Source organism: Anabrus simplex, chromosome 1 (genome assembly GCF_040414725.1).
Source record: "Anabrus simplex isolate iqAnaSimp1 chromosome 1, ASM4041472v1, whole genome shotgun sequence".
NCBI lineage: Eukaryota > Metazoa > Arthropoda > Insecta > Orthoptera > Tettigoniidae > Anabrus > Anabrus simplex.
This window is the reverse complement of record NC_090265.1, coordinates 1402611397-1402631426: the sequence shown is the minus strand read 5'-3', so window position 1 is coordinate 1402631426 and position 20030 is coordinate 1402611397. Positions and strand designations below refer to the sequence as shown.

Below are 20030 nucleotides of genomic sequence, written 5' to 3'. Positions count from 1 at the left end.
GAAATAACTTTGTTCACCGGGGAAAAGGGAGGAGAAGTGCTACATGATTATATCATGTTATAGGTCCTAAGAGCAAATGCGCCCGTGCTTCGTTACGGTATTTTACATTGTTACGGATATAGAAGTAAATTACTGTACACACAGTGAACAATAATTTTTAAACTGCATGTATCCAACGTAAAGTGGGATTTGCGGAGTAGTAATGATAATGGCAGGCTAACTTGCCTACTGCCATTCACAATCGATACAATCGATAAAACAGAAGGCCACCTTATTTGCTGTGTGGTCACAATCGATTTGTAGAGTTGTCGTTACAATGGCAAGCCCCCTTTCTTTCTTCTAGACACAGATGGTTAGAGGAGTTTTGTGGAGAACTGCAAGCTCCATTGCCTTCTGCCAGTCCAATCGGGAAGGGTATTCATCACAATAGTAGGCCCTCCTTACACAGTTACACAGCAGTTGGAGGAGGACCCCATTCCTACAGCCGGTCAAAGTCGTTGTGGAGAGCATTGATTACAACAGCAGACACCCTCTTGCTTACAGTTACTATCGGTTTGTGAAGTATTAATTATTATGTCAGACACCACTCCTTGATCGCTGCAAATCGACGAATGAAAGTATATGCATGTTTACAATATTGCAGACCTTCATAGACACACTAACTGCTGCTAAAGGGTACGTTGTATCGACGAACTGATTGAACTAAAAGGCGCCACTTTTAGCAGTCTAAATGGGTGATCCTGTAACATTTTCTCTCGTCTCCTCTATTTATGGGTTAGATTGAGTTAGACACGTCCAATAAGAAGAATTTTTTATAAGGTTTTCACACACTGCATTATTATTCGGATACTTATGTGACAGCTAGAAACAGAGAATTCGGCTCACATATGGCTACTGAGAGGATCAATGTTCGTGCTGAGTTTGGATGATCCTGTCTTTAATATAAGAGTGTGAAAACTTTGAATTATACGTGTGAAAACTGCAAAGTTTACGTACTGTGGCAAAATACACCCAAATTTAAAACATGAGGAATAGAGATATGACAAAACGACGTAGGAGCAAACTGAACTGACTTGTGCCATCCGTCTTGTGATATGACTTGCCGGTTTGCGACGAAGGCCTTCTCAGTCATTAATATGGCTTTCTAATTCACCTTCATGTGATCATTGAGTCATCTTGTTCTTGAGCTATTAAGCGGTCTCCATCCGTTAGGTCTTAAATCTATAATGGCTTTTAACCATTGCCTGTTCTCCACCCAAGCAGCATAACCCACCCAACGAACTCAATGAATTCATTCGTCTTTCCCAATCTCAACGATTTGTGTACTTGCTAGAGTTCGGTGTTGTAGATTGTCATCAAATTTTTATGCTAAGCAACTTTTATTCCTATAGTATAGATGCATCTGTAATAGTTCAGCGCCAGCTTAAATGCGTACGGACGTCCGATTCCTTCGACTTTCTTCACTGAAATCGTTACTACTCGGGTTCCTTTGGTCATAGGTCAATGTTTCTGTGCATAAATCTATCTCGACAAATGTTTAATGGAATAGTAAAAACCGCATCAAAATCCATACAGTGGTTCTTGAAAATATCCCTCACGTACAGACAGACAGGCAGACAGACAGACCGAACTGTATCCCCTAATGTGTTACACGTTTATGAAGATTTTGTTCCCAAACATTCCAAAAATCAAACAATAATACCCAGTGATTTTAACAATGGATCTAGGCTATAGGAAAAGCTATTTTTGGCTGATAGGTGATATTTGATACCTACTTCTAGTGATCGTCTGTACTCCAACAGTGAACCAAGGTATTTGACTTATACATGTATGTGCCTCAAGCTGTAGTCTATTTCTAACGGAGGTATGGAATTCGCCTAGCAATACTAAATTGCTTGCGGTGTATAAATATATATATTCTATGCCAACTAAATTTATAACCAAACCAACATTCTTCTTTCTTTCTTTTTTTTAGAATGACGCCATATCTTTTCGGTGCCAACTCAATTAATGCAACATTAAAGATTTTCAGTCTGTTGAAACACTAATTATGACACATACAACACTAAATCAAACCTGTAAAAATAACAATTAAGTAAATCAATCAATCATCTGATCTGCATTTAGGGCAGTCACCCAGGTGGCAGATTCCGTATCTGTTGTTTTCCTAGACTTTTCTAAATGATTGCAATGATATTGAAATATATTGAACATCTCCCATGGTAAGTTAATCCCTAACTCTCCTCCCTATAAACGAATATTTTCTCCAATGTGTCCTCTTGAATTCCAACTTTACCTTTATATTTTGATCTTTTCTTCTTTTAAAAACACCACTCAAACTTATTCGTCCACTGATGTCATTCCACGCCATCTCCACTGACAGCTTGACTTGTCCGTTTCAGGCGTAATAATGACCACCACCATATATTTTAGCTTTATTTCCCTGAAAGTCGTCATTTTTGCATCTCTCCTTCAAATCGAGATGGCAGCACAATCTTCCAGACGAGCTAGAAAATAGAAATTTGGCAAAATTATAGGTTTTCGCCTGTAACCGAGGGAAAAATTCCAATAATGTTGACATTTTTCACTTTTAACCCCCGGAAAATATCGATATATATGGGGCAGTTTTAATTTGTGTCCTGGTACTGAGTATAGGTGTGAAAGCGGAATGTCATATTCACTGGATGAAATCCCGGATAATAAGTGAAATTTTCTTGATGAATTATTTAGATTATCTGGGTCAGATTTCACGTAAAACTAGAGTTTCCGTGGTTTTTATCACGACATCATAATTCACTTCAAACTAAACGTTTTCTGATTTGCTTGATACCGAGTATGGCTTGTTTCAGACTTTCGAAATAATTTTAAATTCTTGCGAGGATCTGGAAACAAACGAAGGCCAGCTACACAATCCCGTATTTTGAAGTATTATGGCCTCGTTATAATGGAAGGTGAATAAGATAACAATTATATTGTTTAGCTGGGGAAACAGTTTTCTTAACCTGTCATTTTGAAACATTATGGCTTCATTATCGCATGAGGTGAATAGGTTTACTTGTATCTTATTTATCAGCGGAAACTGTTTCCTTATACTATAAATGTATTCAATTACAGATCATAAGTTTTTAAACATGAGCACAAGCCTTACGGTATCCTGTTACCAGTGCAATAGAAACACTTCTCCTATATTCTGTATCCGTTTTCAACCTTCGCTAAACTAGAGTAGCATCAGAGATTGAAAATGACTTAAATCTACAAGTGAACTGAAACTGCGGGAATCTCAGACAGAGGCGCAATATGCTGCGTGGTAGAAGTCACCGAATCCCTTCAAAAGTGAAATCCATTTCATTCGCCTCGAGCGAACAGTGTCTAGAATCAAATAGCGTCTCCAAGCTTCAGTGTACGGGGAGTACAGAATAGAAGGTTTGGTCTCGGGTATTTCCAAACTTCACAGACATAACCGGAAGGAAGTATAGATAAGTATTCCATATATCCAACGGTGTTATCAACAAATCTAGCTAAATGCCAATGATAATTTATGTTATAATGTGAGGTGCTGAAGAATTAGTGAACGAACTATGTTCATTGCCATTCTCAAAGAGAATTTCAACGCGTGCTCCGAAGTTCTATCCAGAATAATGGTAAGGGTAACGGAAAATTATTTATTGTGGATATTGTGATGAACAAGACAAAAATCACTAACTATTGAAAAATGCCTTTGCCTTGAACATTCCTTAATATCGTAGAATACTTTCAAACATGGCTACTTGATTCGTGTACTACTAAATTATATATTATTCTTATGTGCTTTCATGTTGGTAGCCAAATCACACTTTTGAGTACCTGTTAACTTCTTTATTACGATAAGTTTGACATTGTAGAAAGAAAAGTATAGACAATTAGGTTGGTTGGTACTTACTGTAGATGTAAGCCTTTTTGTCCTGTCTTATACAGACCACGTCAGAGCCAGATTTTCCGTATGAGGCAAGACATTACAAATTTTAGGAGAGAAATGGACGGTGAATTTATGGTTCGCAGATGTAGAGAAAGTATATGATAGACTGCCAAGGGGAAAAGTGTTGATAAAGAGAGAGATAATGTGATAAATATAAGTTATTGCAGGCAATCAAAGACATTTACGTTGAGAATGAGGCTGCCGTGGGGATTAAACAGTATGAATTAATTCTTGGTCAAAGATTACTTTTGCTATAGTCGCTCAGACACAGACAGGTCTTATGGTGACGATGAGATAAGATGAAAGATAAGTTGAAATGGATGTGACTGTTGTCTTAATTAAGGTTCAGCCCTAACATTAGGCTGGTGTGTTGGATGGAGTAAAATTATTCAGAGAATTTACGTTACAGACATGAACGTATCACGAATTGTTATTAGTATAAATGTGTGGATGCCATTTCACGAGCGCACTCCCAGGTATGAAAGCCAAGCTACGAGTGAAATCGATGTGTAAAGTTGTTACATATTAATCCAAATGGATAGTGGGATCTTGTGAGGCGAGTAGGGGAAGATTTTTCTAAAGGAAGAATAAGGGAATCAGAAAGGGACAATGCTGACGATCGGACTGACTTTTTAATGATTTTGCGGTAAGACGTGTAGGACAGCAAGACGCCACTCAACGCTCTGCACATTTAAAGTACATTATATAGTTTTGGCAGCGCTGGTTCATATTGGGAGGCTTGAAAACTGAACACAAAAAAGGCGAATTATAGTCTATTGCGAAGATGCATGTGTGAAATATGGATGCATGTATATAATTTATCAGATTAAACTTGAACTTCTTTTATGCAGTCAGGGAAATCAAGATGTAGCTGAAAGAATACCAATAAATTATGACTCTGTCCCATCTACTTGTAAATGGAGTAACGATTATATTTCTGTTCAAGTAAACGATTTCTTCTACCACCAGAAATCTTCGTGTTAACGAGTTTCACATGAACTCATTTGGAACTATTTTTGTTATATGTTCCTTATTTCCATTCTGATCCTTTCTTGAAATCGAAAATAACAGAAGAACAACTGTTCTGAAAGACGATGTAGTGGTATAATATAATGCCCTGAAATTGCCTGAAATAATGCATTGGTAAAATAGGAACAAAAACAGCAAGAAAGTGTAATAGATAATTAAATGTTGTTAATTAACTTTAATAGAACCTAAATAATGTAATAAGAATCGAAAAATTGTCCTGCCAGTAATTATATTATTACTGCGACCCAGTGAGTAATTTGGCGATCATTCATTAATTCATTTACAAGTAATCTGCATTTAGGGCTGTCTCCCAGGTGGGAGATTCCGTGTTAATCATTTACCTAGTCTCGTAATGATTTGCGAAGAAATTGGAAATTTGTTGAGCATATTCCTAGGTGAATTATTCCAATAACTAACTCCTCTTCCTATAAACGGATATTTGCCTCAATTTGTCTTCTAGAATTTCAGTATTAATTCCATATTATAATATATACTTTGTTATTTACTTTTGCACAAATAATTGTTCAAAACGGGGAAGCATGATGGAAAAATGCACCCATAATTCTTAATCTACTGTATAAAATCTCTTCCGATTCCGGTTGTCGTGTTTGTCAATTGTGAAAATCCTTTTTCAAACAGGTAAGTTGTCGAATAATATGAAAATACAGATAGGGCATGAAGTATCGATATGCTTCTCGAGTATTCCATCGATTTGTGTGCTTTTCGAAAGATTTAGTGTCATATCGGGTCTGTTCCCCAGCATCTGAAATTATTTTAAAGAGCGAATACATCGAAATATTTCGAAAGAAAAAACAGTGAGCCGTGAATTAAACTTAAGTTTGGGAACACCTATTGTAGACGTCATCTTTTTAGATAATCATCACATATTCCTTGTTAACGTTTATACATAGCAGTGGCATTTGTACAGAGTGACGAGGGAGCGTTTGCATAAAGAAGGACAGGTGGCTTCAAAATGTGGGACATTCAAGGTCAATGTAGGACGAGAATAAGCTTAAAACACAATTTATTAACTGAATGTGGTTAATTTTAAACTAAAACATATTGCATGATGCACGTTACGATATTTTTCTGACGCACGGTTGCAATACAGACCAAAGAAGACAAAATTAATTTTTGAAACTGGATTTCGCTAGGGAGAATATTCACCTGAAAACTTAATCGGAGTTACGTTCCCTCAAAAGCAAATGCAGTTTAAAAATTCTGACCTTTATTGGCGATTGAAACCGTTGTTCTCGCTGGAAGAAAAAAGCACTCAGCTTCTTTTGGACTTCCCCACATTAGAATAATTCGCCTTTATTTCCCATTATTTCACCCAATTGACATCTACGTTTCGGCAGTCTTATCATTGTTCAGAATCGCCGAGCATAAATGAACCTATCACACATGGATGACATTCTTGAACGCCCAGCAAATCTAAAAAGAATGAAATCCCAATTTATGCGCATAGAAATGAGGAATTATGGCCTGATGCATCGATGAGAATTGTTTTCCAAGAGCTCGTAAAATACTCCGAGTTTCTTGCCAAAAATATGCCTGATATTCCGTCATGCGGCAGAAATTTTAAATGCAACATTATTTCAATAACTTCTGCAACATTTTCAACTTAAATATAACAAACTGACCGTGATTGAAAGTAATATTTCAAAATGTAGGACAGTTTGAAAGTAATGAAAATTTATCCCGGATTCCAGACAGAAGGTTATAATTCAGGACGTGTATGGGGAAAGGAAGATGTGTGTTGAAACTGCATTCGTACCCGTAAGAGTGGACATGTCTTCTGTTACTCCTTAGCGACGATTCTCAGCCTCTAATGAGCTTCAGTGAATTACCATAATAACTCGTCGCATCCTACCTCAGTTATGTACTGATGACCGTGATATTAATATTCTGTATAAAATAGTCTAACTGCTGGAAATCTTCAGGTTCCTCGAAAACTTTTCTCCGCTTGACTATTGACGATTGACTATTACTTCTTCAATGTCATGAATGCATCAGTGAAATATACGTACATACACCCATGGTTCATGTAGAAAACCTAAGTACCATTGTTATTGCTATGTTCTATTATAATTATCCTTACGTTCCATTTTCTTCATCACCACATCCTTCTTCTTGGAATGCCTTGTCTTCGATGGACGCTGGTCGTCATCTTATCCCATAAAACTTTGTTGGTGCTTCTCCCTATTAAATTACCTGATGTCGTAACATACCACTGGCATAGGTTCTTTAGCCTTTGAAGAATATTGTTTCTTCGAAGCCTTTTCATTATTATTATTATTATTATTAATATTATTATTATTATTATTATTATTAATTTTATGATTATTATTAGTGCCTCTAACACATTATACTGTTCGAGATAGGAGACTGTAGTTCTACCATACATTATTAGGCCTACAACTGAATCAGTTCTCTAAAATATTTGAAAGTGGAAAATATGGGCCACGGAACGGGCATTAAAAGAAAATGTACATGTATACATGGATACATCCATATTTCATACATGCATCTTCACAATAGACTATCATCACTATGAACCAGCGCTTCAAAAACTATCTAATGTACTTCTAAGGTGCAGACCGTTGAGTGGCGTCTTGCAATCCTACACGTCTTACCACCAAATCATTAAAAACTCAGTTTGATCATCACCATTGTCCCTTGTAGACAGTACTAACTTTTAGAAAACGTTCAAGCTCAACTTGAAAGCGTAAAACGTATTTGATCTGTCTAATCATGATTATATATATATTGATACAATTGTAGAAAGCGTAGTAAAACCAGACATTGTTGTGAGCAGCCAAGGACAGTGTTTTCAGGTTAGGCACTAATCTGCGGGTTGCATAAAACTGGGGTGGAAGGGGCAGCTGTACCACTCGGTATATTAGTAGATGAGATTAAAAAGCCACCTAACCGTCTAAAGGAGTTCTGGAACTGTTCTGGAAGTAACACATAATGAGCATTTCTCGTACTATCATCATCTCCATTGCGAGAGATTACAAACTTGAAGAGCCTCATAGTACATGCACTTTCTTTATAGGCTTTAAGGAGAGTAAGAGATATTCAAATAATTTTGCCAGTGTTAGCACAAGTAATTCAAGGGTGAAATAATCGATGTCTACAAACGAAGGGTAATATAATTTAAGAATTCCACAAATGTAATTACACTGACTGACAGAGCAAATGCAACACCAAGGAGGAGTGGTTCGAAAGGGATGAAAGTTGGGGAAAAAAACAGAGTCGGCACGGAAGAATAATTGATGTTTATTTCAAACCGATATGCAGGTTACACAATGCGCACGGCATCGACTCAGTAGGATGTAGGACCACAGCGAGCGGCGATGCACGCAGAAACACGTCGAGGTACAGAGTCAATAAGAGTGCGGATGGTGTCCTGAGGGATGGTTCTCCATTCTCTGTCAACCATTTGCCACAGTTGGTCGTCCGTACGAGGCTAGGGCAGAGTTTGCAAACGGCGTCCAATGAGATCCCACACGTGTTCGATTGGTGAGAGATCCGGAGCGGTAGGGCGCTCCACAGTTACTGCCGGATTTGACCTTTCTCCACGCCGACGCCACACTCGTCTGCGGTGACTATCACTGACAGAACAGAAGCGTGACTCATCGGAGAACACGACGTTCCGCCATTCCCTCATCCAAGTCGTTCTAGCCCGGCACCATGCCAGGCGTGCACGTCTATGCTGTGGAGTCAAAGGTAGTCTTCTGAGCGGACGCCGGGAGTGCAGGCCTCCTTCAACCAATCGACGGGAAATTGTTCTGGTCGATATTGGAACAGCCAGGGTGTCTTGCACATGCTGAAGAATGGCGGTTGACGTGGCGTGCGGGGCTGCCACCGCTTGGCGGCGGATGCGCCGATTCTCGCGTGCTGACGTCACTCGGGCTTCGCCTGGACCCCTCGCACGTGCCACATGTCCCTGCGCCAACCATCTTCGCCACAGGTGCTGCACCGTGGACATCCCTATGGGTATCGGCTGCGATTTGACGAAGCGACCAGCCTGCCCTTCTCAGCCCGATCACCATACCCCTCGTAAAGTCGTCTGTCTGCTGGAAATGCCTTCGTTGACGGCGGCCTGGCATTCTTAGCTATACACGTGTCCTGTGGCACACGACAACACGTTCTACAATGACTGTCGGCTGAGAAATCACGGTACGAAGTGGGCCATTCGCCATCGCCGTGTCCCATTTATCGTTCGCTACGTGCGCATCACAGCGGCGCATTTCACATCATGAGCATACCTCAGTGACGTCAGTCTACCCTGCAATTGGCATAAAGTTCTGACCACTCCTTCTTGGTGTTGCATTTGCTCTGTCAGTCAGTGTATATATTCTCCGTTCTACCACTGTAAAGGAGAGAAGTTTATAATTCTACATGAAACAATGTAAGAATGCAATGCCAATGATCTTGTAGGTTTTATCATCAATGCAGAATCTACCTCCATCACCGTGATGCCTCTATTAACATGAAGGCTCCAAATAGTTTCCAAGGGAAGTTATTTTATTTCATTTTATTGAACCGTAGACGTTCTATTTAAAGAAAATTGATTTCGATCGTCGTTTCATTAGTTTGAATAACGGCAATGGGACACGCAAGCCTTTTAGTCTTTATCTAATGAATGTCAGTATTTTGGCCACTACGTTTCATATACACGCCAAAGATAACTCAATGGTATTATTTTTACTTCTTCTGTTTTGATGTGTGAAACACTGTGTCCCCCTACTTCCTAACCTTTTCTCAATCAAATATTCATATTCGGTCAGTTTTACGGCTGCTCGACCTTCCGAACGCCAAGCCTATGTAGAGATATGTATTCACCACTGCGTGTTTCTCATGTGGTTAGTTGTGTAACATATATGAAAATGGCCATTTCTATTAAGCGATCACAAAAATACAGTCCCCAAGCTAGAAGTATGAGCTAAACGCAGCTGAAATAGCGGCACCTCCGGGAATAAAACTCGGAGTCCTATGAACCGAAGGAGATGGACACGTAAGTTATCGTATACTACGTAATGATTTAAATTTGAAACCATTCATTCATTAAAACTGTGTACTTTATTACAAGATTTTTGTTAGCATCTGTAATATAGGTTATTATCACTGCACAAATGAATATATAATTGTATGCAGTATAAGGCAGCTTATGTGATTCACTGCTTACTTGACTGTTGACAGGGTAGGGATGGAAGAATAGTTATACAACGATGCTTTCAGCTGATATTCACACGATGTAACCCAATTTCTGTGGCACGCTAATGTGTTCTGGGTAATTTATCTAAATATGTCACGTATCCTTTTACAGCAACGTAGATAATTACGTTCGTGTTCAGCATGTCAGAACACGTTCCCTGCTGATATTAAAATGCGAAGAAAATTATGAAAATAATTCACTTACGTGTTGAAACACAATGCAATTTCACGTTTCTAAAGGTGTGCTTGAGAGAGAGAAAGATTATCCATCGGCCTGTGTTGTGAACTTGATGAAACACAAGTGACAACACTCTTTAAAATAATTACTGCATTTCCTTCAGTCGCTCATTCTCAGGTGCCTTGCCATTGTTTAGTGATATATTGTTTGATGCATAATCTGACAACGTTATTAACAGAAAATAATAATAATAATAATAATAATAATAATAATAATAATAATAATAATAATAATAATAATAATAATAATAATAATAATAATAATAATAATAATAATAATAGAGTCCAGGAAATGACTCGGAATGAATTATGGTGACTATGGCAAACGGTAGTAAAATACGTCGTTGCCAACATCTGCAACACTAATATATAGGATTCAGCAAGAGAATCCACTAGCCTCTTTCGCTCAAATCCAGTGGAAGGTTGGGTTACCAACCCAGCGAGAAGCAGGATCGACGACCCGAACAGTGCTGGGGTACTCCACGGCTTTTACAACCTTGGTAATATAGAGAAGACAGAATGCATCTCTAAGGCTAACACCCCTAGGTTTAACATGGATGCGTATGCGTCCAAAATAAATTTAAGTCAAGAGATATGATAGCACGACCGTTCAGGAAAGGTACCCCAGGTGGTATGTCTTTGGATGAATCCCTCGCCGCGACCGCCACGGCGCACGAGTCACATATGGAACAGTCAAAATCTCGGAGCCAAATCAAAATCCTTTGTAGCAAAATTCAAAATAAACTCCCTTACACAAACTGGCAAGCTGAAAGCCCTCAGAAAAGCCTTACACTAAAATCAGATATCCAAAATTGCCCAACAAGAAACACAGACGAATAGATCTATGAGTCTGAAACTTACCGTATCTTCAACAAGAGAGCTCCAACAATGATACTCAACGGATATGTAATGCTTGGAACCGCGGTTGCCGAGAGAACCAGACTCCTTAAAACGGTTCCAAACTTGGAACCAGTGAATGACAGATTATTCATATTATTGATGAAATGCGTATTCGAGACCTGTACCCCTAAAATTGGTAAAATCAAGCCTGACTTAGGCGAAGTGGATAACGTCTGGGACCTACCGGATGAAAAACTAACCAAAATTCGGAAATACCATGTGAAACAACTTATGGGTGACTTGAACGCCAAATAGGTAGAGAACAAAAGTACAAGAAAATTGTAGGAAATGGTTTCCATTTGCGAAAATCACAACATGCAGTACATGTCAACCCAATTTCCCCAACTGCCCAGAAATCAGACGACATGGCGATCTCCAGTCCAAACAATCGGAGATTTCCAAATATATTACGTCACGATCTCCAGGAGAAACAGCCCTGAGATTATGAAGGTCCAAAGTAGAAAAAAGGCATAAACGTGGCCTCATTCCACTACATGTCTATAAACAAATTCAAACCGATCCCCGCAAACACCCGTAAGTTCCCCAAACAGATCCAGTCCAAACAATCGGTGAGTTCCAAATAGAATACGTCACGATCTCCAGGAGAAACAGCCCTGAGATTATGAACACAAAGTAAAAAAATGATATAAATGTGGCCTGAATCCACTACATGTCTAAAATAATATTCAAACCGATCCCCGCAAACACCTGGAAGATCCCCAAGCAGATAATACGCTTAGACAACGATAAACTTCGACAGCGGGTCATGGAGTTCCAGGAAGAGTCTAGAGCAAGTGACTGTGACTTTAACACCACGAATAGGGACCTGATTGAGGCCGCCAAAGACGTTTCAGAAATAAAAAGTTACAAAAACTTGCCTAGTATAATGATATCTGCAAATCAGTCTTCAAGGAAAGGCTCGAAGCATGGAAACATTATTACTTAACGAAATCGGAAACCGACCGGGAAACCTACAAAATCCAACGGGCCCAAGCAGCTAGGGTAATCAGAACAGAGAAATGTAAGTACAAGAATCCTTTATTGAAAAGATAGTCCAACATTTTAAAAGAAATTGAACCAGGGAGTACTGCAGAATATTCAAAACGAAACTCACCGGCTATAAGAAAACATCGCTAAGTTTACAGCGAAAGGACGGCACACTGGGACTTAGAATAAACAAAATTGTATCATTCTAGTAGTCTATTTCAAGAATCTACTAAAGCGCGATAAATCTCAAAGCTCCATTGAGACCAACGAACCATTACTCAGGTGCTCGGAATCCAGACAACTGACAAAGATGAAATCATGTGTCACATTGCCCGTTTCAACAACAGAACCCTTAGAGGAAGAAGCCAGAGACGCCTGGAGAAGACTCATTACTTGCAGATTTGTGCGAATATGCTCCTAAGCAATCTGTTGAAATCTTGCATAAATCAAGTAAAAACATTTGGACTGACGAAACGCTATGCGAAGATTGGAAAAAGGTCCTGATCTATCCATAGCACAAGAAAGGCAACATGGAAAATATCAACTAGCTGTAGTACCCGGTTCTGCTCGGGCACTTTCTCTGAATATTTCATTTTGGGAATGTCCGGCTCCATGGCTAAATAGTTAACGTGCTGACCTTTGGTCACAGTGGTCGCGGGTTCGATTCTCAGCAGGGTCGGGAATTTTTACCACAATTGGTTGATTCCCCTGGCACGGGGACTGGGTGTTTGTGTTGTCTTCATCATCATTTCATCCTCATCAAGACGCACAGGTCGCCTACGCAAATCAAATCAAAAGACCTGCGCCAGGCCCCTCCCGAGGCCACACGTCATTATTATTATTATGATTATTATTATTATTATTATTATTATTATTATTATTATTATTATTATTATTATTATTATTATTATTATTATTATTATTATTATTATTGAAAGTTGCTAGAATGGTTTTAGATTTTGACCTGAGTTTTTGACTCTTCGGGGTACACCGAGACGCTCCGACTCGTCTCTTGCATGACGTCGAGTCTCCCCCAGAATCCGAACGAGACTCGTGCGCCGTGGCATTCACGACGAGGGATTTATCCGAAGATTTACCCCCTGGGGTAACATAAATTCACTTACACAAACTGGCAAGCTGAAAACCCTCACCAAAGCTCTTCACGAAAATCAGATATCCATAATGGCCGTACAGGAAACAAGGTAGCCAGATGAAGAGATTTTTGAATCCGAAGGCTACCGATTTTTCAAGAGCAAAGCGCAAAGAGGATTCCTCAATGGAGCTGTGATGCTTGGAACCGCGTTTGCTGTTAGAACCAAGATCCTTAAATCGGTTGCAAATTTCGAACCTGTGAATGACAGATTGTCTATACTCACAATTAAATGCGCGAACAAAACCTACGCCGTAGTTAACGCACATGCTCCTACAAACGATAAGAACAAGTCTGATCCAGACGAAGTTGATAATTTCTGGGACCTACTGTATGAAAAATTAAACAAAATCCCCAAACAACTTGTGAAGCTTCTTTTGGGTGACTTCAATGCCCTACTAGGTCGTGAACAGAAGTACAAGAGAGTTATAGGAAATTACCCTGCTCACAAAAGAACCAATCCCAACGGCATAAGACTGGTGTCCATTTGTGAAAATCACAACCTGCAGGTCATGTCGACCCACTTTCGCCATCTACCCAGAAAGCAAATGACTTGGCGTTCTCCCGTCCAAGCTCTCGGAGAGTTCCAAATTGATCATGTTGCAATCTCCAGGAGAAACAGCCCTGAAATTATGAATGTCAAGGTAAAGAAAGGCATCAATGTGGCCTCAGATCATTATATGTCTTTTATCAATTCAAACCAATTCCCGCAAACACAAGGAAGACAACCAAACAGATCACACGCTTCGACAATGATAAACTTCGGCAAAAGGTCGAGGAGTTCCAGGAGAAGGCTAGACCAAATGACACTGACTTTAACAACGCCAAAAGTCTCCTTGTTGAGGCCGCCAAAGACGTTGCAGAAATCAAGAGAAGCAAAAAGCATGCCTGGTGGAATGGTACCTGCGAATAAATCCTCCAAGAAAGACTCAATGCGTGGAAACAGTACTACTCTACGAAATCAGAAAATGATTGGGAAACCTGCAAAACCCAACGTGCCCAAGCAGCTAGGGTGTTCAGAACTGAGAAACGTAAATACGAAAAATCTATCATTGAAAAGATAGAACAAAACTTTAGGAAGAATGAAAGCAGAGAGTACTACAGAGCCTTCAAACGCAAACTCACTGGCTATAAACCACCATCTCTATGCTTTGAGCGAAAGGATGGCACACTGGCGACATCAAATGGAGAAAATTGCAGCATTCTGGCAGATTACTTCAATAATTTGTTTAATTGCTCTAAACCTCAAAGCATCTTTGAGACCAAGGAACACTTACTCAGGTACCCAGATTCCAGACCACCCGACAGAGATGAAATCAAGCGCCTCATTGCCCGTCTCAAAAATAACAAAGCGCCGGGGGATGACTCAGTAGTAGCAGAACTATGGAAATATGCCCCAGAGGAATCACTTGATATCTTGCAAAAGCAAATAGAAGAAATTTGGAAAAAGGAGACCCTACCCGAAGATTGGAAAATAGCTTTGATCCATCCATTACACAAAAAAGGCAGCATGAAGAACATCAACAACTACAGAGGAATATCTTTGCTACCCGTGACTTACAAAATTCTATCACTTGCCATCCTGGAGCGTTTGGAAGCACAAGTCGAACATCAAATAGGTGAATACCAAGGAGGGTTCAGAAAAGGTCGCTCAACAGCTGAACAGATCCAAAATCTCAAAACGATCATCAGGTATTGTACGCTAAGGTCCATGCAGTATGTGTCTGTCTTTGTGGACTTTAAGAAAGCGTACGACTCCATTGACGGGGAAGTCCTGCTAAACATCTTAAATGAATTTGGAGTTGATTTGAAACTGCTGGCATTAATTAGAGCCACCCTGACCGATACAAAATCCAAGGTGAAGTTCCACGGATGTCTCTCGCATTCCTTTGACATCAAAACAGGAGTCCGACAAGGTGATGGGCTATCCCCGATACTCTTCAACTGTGTTCTTGAAATGTTCATCAGAACCTGGCGGGTGAGATTACAGAAAACCAACTACAGTCCATTGAGAATAGGAACCAAATCCAAGGGGATCGCAACAGACTGCTTAGCATTTGCCGATGATATTGCTGTTCTCTCAACCGACATAGAAACCGCTAGAGCTCAAGTTGAAATTTTAAAGGAAATTGCCGAACAAACCGGTTTTCAGATATCGTTTGAGAAAACAGAAGTAATGCCTAACATCAAAGAGGCTCCACCAAAAACTCCATACAAAATACGGGGACATCACCTGAGTAGACAAATTCAAATACCTGGGTGAGATCATCATAAAAAATGGACTGGACAAAAAAGCACTTCAGGAGCGAGTACGCAAACTGGAAATAGCCTACCAAATATCCCGCACAATCTACAACAAAAAATGCCTTTCCCAAAACACCAAGATTCGTCACTATGAAACAGTTCTGAAGCCAGTAGTTCTATATGCAGCCGAAACCCTGTCTCTAAATGCCAACAAAGGACTCCTTGAAGAACTGGAGAAAAGAGAACGCAAAATTGTGAGAGGAAACTTGGGATCAAAGTACAGAAATGGAATCCATCAAAAGAGATCCAACAAGGAAGTCTACAGCAATATAGAGAAAATTACCCACACAATCAGAAAAAGACGGGCACGATTTTACGGTCATCTGAAATGAATGGACGGAAGAAAGTTAACTAAAGAAATCTTTCACTTTTTGATTCAAACCCCAAAACCACAATTCCCTGGTTTAGAAATACCAAAAAAAGACCTGCAAATGCTACATATCTCAGCTGAAGACGCCCTTAACAGAGATCTCTTCCACAAGAAAATATTGACGAACGGGCTAAACCGAGACGAGCAGCCGAAGAGAAGACACTGTGCCCCTTGGACAGAGGAGCGTAAGCAGGCCCACTCACAAGGAATGAGGGAAATTTGGGCTCTAAAGAAGGCCAAGTACAGTGTCAAATGCAACAAGACTTAACGTGGTCCTTGAAGGCCCCAGCGAATTATATATATATATATATATATATATATATAATAATAATAATAATAATTATTATTATTATTATTATTATTATTATTTTAGAATTTGCATTAACTGCCTGATGTGATCTTTTCATGTGAAGTTGACTGAAAGTTTACGGATTCTTTTGTGAATTTAGAGTTATTGTTATGTATTTAATTGTACCGCCTCTGTCGTGTAGTGGTTAGCGTGATTAGCTGAGACCCCCGGAGGTCCGGGTCGATTCCCGGCTCTGACACGAAATTTGAAAAGTGGTACGAGGACTGGAACGGTGTTCACTCAGGCTCGGGAGGTCAACTGAGTAGAGGTGGGTTCGATTCCCACCTCAGCCATCCTAGAGATGGTTTTCCGTGGTTTCCCACTTCTCCTCCAGGCAAATGCCGGGATGGTACCTAACTTAAGGCCACGGCCGCTTCCTTCCCTCTTCCTTGCCTGTCCCATCCAATCTTCCCATCCCTCCACAAGGCCCATGTTCAGCTTAGCAGCTGAGGCCGCCTGGGCGAGGTACTGGTCATTCTCCCGAGTTGTATCCCCGACCCAAAGTCAATATCCAGGACACTGCCCTTGAGGTTGTAGAGGTGGGATCCCTCGCGAAGTCCGAGGGAAAAACCGACCCTGGAGGGTAAACAGATTACGAACGATGGATTTAATTGTAAATTTTAGATTGAAATTATAATTCCGCGCTTAACTATTTCATCGCGGCAGCTCAGATTGTCAGGGAAGTAGCTGATACTTTCAAACAAATAATGAAAGTAAGTTATAACTGTATGAAATGACGCCTTGCGCTATAGGTATGATGCACACTATTCCGACTGTCACCATCAGGCTAGGGACCCCGAAAACTGTGGACTCAGCACAAATATCGATCATGTTGGACATTTTATTGTTCACATCATCTCAACCCCTCTGCCGGCAGACGCTGAACTTTGACTTAATCGGCGTCACAATTCACCTCAATGATCCCGTAAACCATGGATTCGACGCTATTGTCAGTCAATATCGCTTAACATTATATATAAACCCCTCTCTTAGCAATGCTAGAGGTGTCTTACCCCCACATACTATTTCCTGATATTAAGTCATGTATGTACCAAGTATGGTTGAGACCTATGTTCTCAGCCAAACTTGGTACATATGAATTACAACCTGCAAAAATTACTTTGGGCATAGGACACTCCTAAAGTCTGGGGGTGAAAGTGGCTGAAATAAATAATATAAAACGAACAGCATTAATGTAGAGTACATAGTTATCGGGGTCGCTGAGATGAATATCGACATTCTGGACACCGTTTAAGTCAGTGTTCAGCCCCAGTCGACATGGCGGTATGGAGGAGTGAAAAAATGTCCTACATTACCGAGATTATGGATTAATGTGTATATGTTCCACCATAGGTTTCAACCAAACTTAGTACATATATTACTTACTATCTCGAAAACTTAGTCTGGGTAAGACACCCCTAGCACCTCTGGGAGAAGTGTTGAAGTAAAAAAAAAATTGAAAACGACTGACATCGATATCGACTCCATAGTTTTGGGGCCGCTGAGTTGAATTGTGATACTAGTTCAGCCCAAGTCTAAATGAAGGTTGAGAAGTGCTGAAAGAGAATATAGAAAATGACCGAGATTATGAGTGTATGTGTGTTCCAGTGTACCCCTTAACCGAAATTGGTACACATACGACGTACTATCTGAAAAACGTACTGCGTGGTAATTCATCCATAGTTTTTTGGGTTGCTGAGACGAATAGTGGCATTCCGGATACCGTTTAAGTCTATGTTTATTCCCCTTCGACATGAGGGTACATAAGAGATGAAAAAATATTTCCAAAATGGCCGAGATTATGGATGTATGTGTGTATATTCCATCATAGCTCTGAACAAAATTTAATACACACATGACTCACTATCTAAAGAAAAATACTCTAGGGCGGGACAGGTGGCCAGAAGTAAAATATAACAATAGAAAACGAACAATATTAATGGGCAATCCATAGTTTTCGGGGTCTTTGAGATGATTAGTGGCACTCTGGTTGTCTTTTAAGTCCAAGTTCATCCATCGTCGGCATGGAGTGTGAGAAGGGGTTAAAAAAAGGAAATGTATCTAGTGACCGAATTTACGGATTTATATATATGTTCCAGCATACGTCTCAACCAAATTTGGTATATACATGACTTAATATCAGGAAAAATTCTGTGGGGAAAAGACACCTCTAGCATCGCTAAGAGAAGGGCGGGTTGGAATTTTCACTCTCAAATGCTCTCAAACGTCTACACAAAGAGAATTAATGAGGAACTGTGGATGGCGCGTAGAACGGTGGAATACAGCTTCGCAATACTATCCGCGAAATGAGAATACTGCACAAAGCACAGAAAAATTCTTAAACTGCAGAAGCTTTTCGAGATTTTAAAATCAAACTACGTTAATTCCACAAATCACCATTCTGAGTTACAAACAGGTCCTTATGGATAACAATTACTCTTACTAGCTGTAAAACTTGCATGGTCCCAAGTTCAGTAATTTGGAAAGTAGAAGAGCGTTAAGTCCAATAATTTTTCATTGTTTAATGTCAAACAACGTTATCTAGACATACAGTTCTTTGACAGAAAAATAGAGGTTCATGAAATATCAGTGGCCCTGAAGAAGGTTTTCTGATTTTCATACGAGACATTACCTTAATTAAGGCCACGGCCGCTTCCACCTACTTCTTATCCCATCGTTTCCATAATATCTATTTCTGTCGGAGCGACGTAAAAACTTGAAAAGAAAAAAAAATGCAACAGGAAAGGTCCGCACAAAATCAAAAGAAGAACATTCAAGAAGGAAACGTACCAGACGTTATTTTTCGGAAGACAGTCTCAAGAAACAAGCGTGTCAAGCATTTTTCTTGGCCGTATTTAACATATCTAATAGAGTAATAGCTAACATTGAAACAGACTGATGAGCATAACTTTGTAGAACCAGACATGAGAGGAAAGAGTGAACCTGGAGTTTAAAAATTTTGCGAACACCAGGGAGTATATAGTTCAACACATTTCTTCATGTCCAAGTGTACCATAACATTAAATTGCATTCAAAAGTATACGATGAAAGACTATCTTCCGGGTGACTTGAATGTGCTAACAATGTATAAAATGTACTTAGCTAAATACGATTGGATTGTGTGCTTCCTGAGGAAATCTCTTTCTACCGCCACATATAATGACATTTCAGTATTAGCTTTCATGTTCTCAGGAAATACCGGCGGGGTACGTGCTAAAATATGAAAGTGTGTCGGAAAGGGAACGACCTGAGTAAGAGAAAAGTCATCACACTTATATTCAAAAAAAGGAAGCACGCCAAGAGAAAGACGTATCACAGAGTCCGTCACAAGTGTGAGGAAAACTATATTTAATCGTGCCAGGGACTTGTTAGGACCAATAAACTGCAGGACTCAGGACGGCAGAATAAGCGTTTTAAAAGATAAAACAGACTCAAATGTGCACGATAGCGCAACTAAATGTTTTAGCTGTGTAGGATTGACGAATGGACTGTTCAATTTTATTATGCGTGTTTTCAATAGTTTACG

The 20030-nt window shown here is 39.7% G+C and overlaps 1 protein-coding gene across 1 annotated transcript in view; it reads right to left on the bottom strand.

Moving 5' to 3' along the window:
- Nucleotides 1-20030, bottom strand: part of LOC136859577 (uncharacterized) — a 790883-nt gene that overhangs the window by 697297 nt on the left and 73556 nt on the right. The gene's annotated exons all lie outside the window — the stretch shown is intronic.